The sequence below is a fragment of the Corylus avellana genome, chromosome ca9 (assembly GCF_901000735.1).
Source record: "Corylus avellana chromosome ca9, CavTom2PMs-1.0".
Classification (NCBI taxonomy): Eukaryota; Viridiplantae; Streptophyta; class Magnoliopsida; order Fagales; family Betulaceae; genus Corylus; species Corylus avellana.
In genome coordinates this window covers 16,666,428-16,672,514 of record NC_081549.1, presented here as the reverse complement: position 1 = coordinate 16,672,514, position 6,087 = coordinate 16,666,428, and positions in this window count along the sequence as shown.

The window sequence follows — 6,087 nt, the reverse complement described above, 5'->3', positions numbered from 1 at the left end:
ATGCATCAAAAGAAGTACAAAGAAAAGTACAAGAGATGAGATAAATGTTTATGAAATGAGGGCACATGTATGGAGGAGAGTATTTTTGGCCCCAAGATAAGATAAGATGAGAGTTCGGTACCGATACTCGGATGGAGGCGAAACCACTGAAGGAGGCTATGCCAGAAGGTGGTATTCCATCAACTAGACCGTTGAGTGCACCAAGAAAGAGTTAATTGACGGTCGGGCATGGCTGTGGCCACAGTTCAGTGCCATGGTCACAAGGACCCGCAACCCTCGTGCACAGGGGTAATAGTGTACATGGGCCCTATTATGAGAAAATGATACTATATTTTCAACGATGATATGCTATGATGATTTACAAAGATTATTTATAATGATACATTATGATGATGATTTATAAAGATGATTTACAACGATGATCTATTACTAGATGTAATAGTATGTATATGTTACGGGAGATGCAACCGTACATACAGATATTATTATGGCTAGAATTATATTTATTTGCGAAAACGATTTTCAAAACTGAGAACAAGGAGTAAAACTATTTATGGTTGTGGATTTTACTTGCTGGGCCCCCTTTGGGCTCATTCAGTTTTATTTCTTGTTTTCAGGTAGAAAGGATGCTGGAATAGGAGGCCGGAATGGGGTGGGAATAATTATTAATTTTCAAAGTCTTTTCATATAAGTTATTGTAATGATATGATATTCCGCAACTAAAGTTTAATGTTTTCTAATTCCGCTTGTAATAAAATCTCTTGAAAAAAAATGTTTTACGCATTTATTGTATCTTTTAAAATCAAGTACTCTGATAGACCTTATATATCTTTGCAAGAATTTTTGTTGAAAAAGAAGAAAAGTGGCAAACTCAGCCTTAACGGGCTGGGGGTGTTACACCTCAGGTGTGCAAGATGTTTCTGAATATGAATCTGATAATGAGTATGATCTACAAACTACTTATAATCAAATGTTTCAGGAGTTTAATAATCTGAGTCAACTGAATAAAAAGAATGTGAAGAGACTGAAAGAAGTAGAGACAGAGAATGAAAACTTAATTGAAAAAATTAGGTTCCTAGAAAAAGAGTTGAATGAGTCAAAAAGTCACCTTAACAAATTTTCAAGTGTTAAACTTGATAAGATGTTACATGATCAAAAATCTTCAAATGATAGGTCTGGATTAGGTTTTGAGAAGTTTGTACCTTCGAAATCAAATGCTGCTTCTACTTCAAAAATTATGTTTGTTAAACCCAAGATGAAAGAAGTAGATACTGAGTCTGGGTGTTTACCTAAAGATATGTCTCTGGATAGGAATAGAAAAGTTCAGTTCAAAATTCCTCAAAAGAAAGTGTCTGAATCTAAGTTCATTCCCACCTGTCATTACTGTGGAATCATTGGACATACTCGTCCAAACTGTTTTTAGCTTAGAGCAAGACAACCATGGTCCACACAAAATGTTCCCAGGAAAGATGAACCTGGGATTGGCAAACAATTGATGGTGTTAACTGCTCAAGTAAAACTTATCAGTGAAAAATTAGCTACTCTATCTAATTGTTCTGATTTGAAAAATTTTCCTCTCACCACTGATAAAGTTTAGAAAAATCAAGTTTGGGTTAAAAAGAAAGATAATCTACGTCTGGTTGTTCATATTGCCTTAAGTGTGCTTAATTCATGTTTGTGGTATTTGGATAGTGCATGTTCTCGACATATGACAGGTGTCAAGACATTGTTTAAGGAGCTCAAAGAAGGCAGAAGTGGAAACATTACCTATGGGGATGGCAGTAAGTCTAAGGTAATAGGTCAAGGGACTGTGGAAATTCCTGGTGTACCTTCTCCTCAAGACGTGCTATATGTGGAAGGGCTCAAAGCAAATCTTCTGAGTATCAGTCAATTTTGTGACAATGATCTTGTAGTGCAATTCTCAAAGAAAGAATGTAGCATATTCGATGCTCAAGGAAAGTGGTTAATGGGAGGAGATCGGACATCCGATAATTGCTATGGTATCTCTCCAACCATGCAGACTAAATGTTACAAAGTTTCTCTAGACATTGGAGAATTGTGGCATCAGCGGTTGGGACATTTGAATTATCATGATCTAGTTAAGATAGCTAAGAAAGAAGCTATTAATGATTTACCCAAAATCAACTATCTAGAGAAAGGAAAATGTGGACCATGTCAGCTAGGTAAGCAAACAAGAAATCCACATAAGAAAAACTCGGGTATTTGTACATCCAGAAACTTGGAGCTTCTTCACATGGATCTTATGGGTCCGACACGGACTACCAGCTTGGGGGGAAAGAAATACATTCTAGTGATTGTGGATGATTACTCACAGTACACCTGGATCAGTTTACTTAAAGAGAAATCAGAAGCATTTGATCAAGCCACTTTTTTTATTTAAAAGGATACAAGTTGAACAAGACTGCTCTATACAGAGAATTAGAAGCGATCATGGCAGAGAGTTTGAAAATTCCAGTTTTGAAGAATTCTGCAAAATTTTTGGAATTAAACAGAAGTTTTCTTTTCCTATTACTCAGCAACAGAATGGGGTCGTTGAACGAAAAAATAGAGTGATTCAAGAAATGGCTCGGGTCATGATCCACTCTAAACAACTAACTCAACATTTCTGGGGAGAAGCCGTTCACACAGCATGTCATATCATAAATCGTGTGTTTCTCCGCCCCACAACAGACAAAACTCCATATGAACTTTGGAAAGGGAAGAAGCCAACAGTGAAGTACTTCCGAGTGTTTGGGAGCAAGTGCTATATTCTCCGTGATAGAGAAAGCTTGGGGAAGTTTGAAGCCAAGAGTGATGTAGGGATTTTTCTTGGATACTCCACCACTAGTCGAGCTAGTCGAGTATACAATACCAGGACAAAAGTGGTTATGGAATCGATTAATGTTGTAATTGATGATGAATCGATCACTGATCAAACTGAGGGGGAGCAAGATGAAGTTAAAAATCAAGGAAATGGCATCTCTGAAGACATTCCTGATATTAATGAAACCACTAGATCATATACCGCTGAAGATATTAGGCACTCACCTCAAGTTGATGAAGTCAGAGAAACATCTCAAATTGAAGAAGTCAGAGAAACACCTCAGTCCCCACATCCGGATATCATAACCAAAGAACCTTCCTCTCGGGTTAAGCTCAATCATCCTCCAGAAAATTTGTTGGGCACTGTTAATGAAGGTAGACGACTGAGAAACAGGGTAGTTAATCAAATGTTATATTCCTGCTATTTATCTCAACTGGAACCTAAGAAAGTTACTGAAGCACTTGAAGATGAAAGCTGGGGAACTGCCATGCATGACGAGCTGAACCAATTCACCCGAAATGATGTATGGATTCTGGTACCAAGGCCAACAGATCACAATGTCATTGGCACAAAATGGATTTTCAAGAACAAATCTGATGAGCATGGTACTGTGGTGCGCAATAAGGCTCGACTAGTAGCTCAAGGATATACTCAAGTTGAAGGAGTTGATTTTGATGAAACCTTTGCTCCTGTTGCAAGGTTGGAATCCATTAGAATTCTGCTAAGTATTTCCTGTCATCTCAAGATTAAATTATATCACATGGATGTCAAAAGTGCATTTTTGAACGGAAATCTCTAGGAAGAAGTATATGTAGAGCAACCTAAAGGCTTTCAAGATCATCAATTTCCTCATCATGTCTATAAACTCAAGAAAGCTCTTTATGGACTCAAGCAAGCCCCGCGAGCATGGTATGAACGGCTCACTACATATCTTCTCAATCAAGGTTTCATCCGAGGACAGGCTGATCGGACCTTATTCATTCGGAGAAAAGGTGAGCACAAGCTAATTGCGTAGATCTATGTTGACGACATCATTTTCGGTGCAACGATTAACGCTTAGGCACACACTTTCTCTGAGGAAATGAAGAAAGAGTTTGAAATGAGTTTGATTGGGGAGTTGAATTACTTTTTGGGGTTTCAAATTAAGGAATCCAGCAAAGGTATTTATGTCTCACAAACCAAGTATGCTAAAGATCTGGTCAAAAGATTTGGCATGGACGGCAAAAGTCATGCTCGCACTCCTATGAGTACAAGTGTCAAGCCAAGTACTGATTTGTCTGGAAAATCCGTTGATCAAACAATGTATCAAAGCATGATTGGGAGCCTCCTCTATCTCACAGCCAACAGACCTGATCTATCATTCAGTGTAGGGGTATGTGCAAGATTTCAAGCCAACCCAAAGGAATCTCACATGACAGCAGTCAAACGTATACTCCGATATGTAAATGCAACTGCTAACTTTGGTGTTTGTTTTTCTAGAGATACAAATCTAGAACTTGCAGGTTACTCCGACGCAGACTGGGCTGGAAATGCGGATGATCGAAAAAGCACCTCTGGAGGATGTTTTTATGTCGGCACGAATATGGTGGCATGGATGAGCAAGAAACAAAATTCAATCGCTTTATCCACTGCCGAGGCAGAATACATAGCTGCGGGGAGCTGCTGCACACAGTTGATTTGGATGAAACAACTCCTAGCCGATTATGGATTTACTCAAGCAATGATGAGTATCTACTGTGACAATACAAGTGCCATCAACATATCGAAGAATCCAGTTCAACACTCTCGGACCAAGCACATAGACATTCGTCATCATTTCATCCGTGACTTGGTAGAAAATCAGGTGGTATCTCTTGCTTATGTGTCTACTGAAAACCAATTGGTTGATCTATTTACCAAATCTTTAGATGCATCTAGGTTTGAGTATCTCAGGAATGCAATTGGTATATGTAGTATAGCATAATCTATAACTTTGCATATCTAGGATAGTTCTTATGTTGAAATTTTTTTTTCCTAGTGCCAAAGTTACTTCTGTTAATTTTTTTCTCTCCACCTCTTCGTTTTGTTTTAATTTGCTGCTTTATTTGTCAATTCAATAATAATAATAATAAAAAAAAAGGGTAAAAGAAAAATTCTTATTCTTTAGTTTTTTTTCTTTATGTCCAGTTTTTTAAGTTTTTTTTTCCTTTACCTCATTTTTTTCTTGAATGCTTTGTACTGGTTCTATGTGCTTATGACCATAACATTTCAAAATCTCATGTGAAGTCATGTCCAGTCATTTGCAAATGGATCTATTTGGCATAAGGCACTCTTTGAGCTTTTATTTATTGCATGGACTTGATGAATGATTATGTAGCTTTTCATGTGGGATTTGGTTTATGTTGATCATGCATAATTTAGAGTCTGTCTACATTTTAAGACTGTGAAAAAGGGTTAAAGGTCACATTGTAGGTGATGTATGGTTCAAAGACTCGGTTAAAATTGACCAATTCACTAGTTGAACATATATCCTAAAAACTCCTGCATTGTTGTGCACAAAGCTATATGGCATAACTCTAAAAGAGCAATTTTGAACTTCAAGGTTCTATGTCATTTCTGTTAAAAGAATCCCTATAGAAAAAGTCAGTGACCAAATCATTACGGAAAAATACTGTTGCTAAAGGATTTGAAATAACCTAATGCGTGCTCTATAAAATGACGTTTTGGATGAGGGATTCTAGGCCTTAGCATTATAAGGTTTGCCTTTAACCGAGTTTTTGTTTCCGTCATTACATGCAAAGTTTTTTTGTAGTTTTTTCATCTATCTTAAACTTTGACTGGTCTCTCACACACTTCACTTTTCAGCATGAGTATAATTATCCCATTGGCTAGTTAATATTCATAAAGTCTTGAATCGTGTATGTGTCTGCTCAAATTGTGTCTCAATGCCCACGTGATTCCATTTTTTAAATGAAATCATGTACATTACATGCTATTTTGTCACAAATGCTCTGTGCTCTGTGCTCCAGGTTTGGCATCCAGGGGGAGAAAGAGTGTAATCTGGTCAGTATTGAAACTGCAAGTTCATAAGCCTCGTCCGGACGCTAAATGAGCTCATCCGGACGAGATCGTGACAAACACATTTTTTTAAAATCCCGCGTACTGGTCTGTCTGTCTCACTTTGATTATTTGGTGTTTGTTTTCCCCATTTTCTCTCTTCTCTACGTCTCTCCATTGCACTTGTGTGGATCACTCTCCACTCCAAAACTCCCAAATATAGTTTG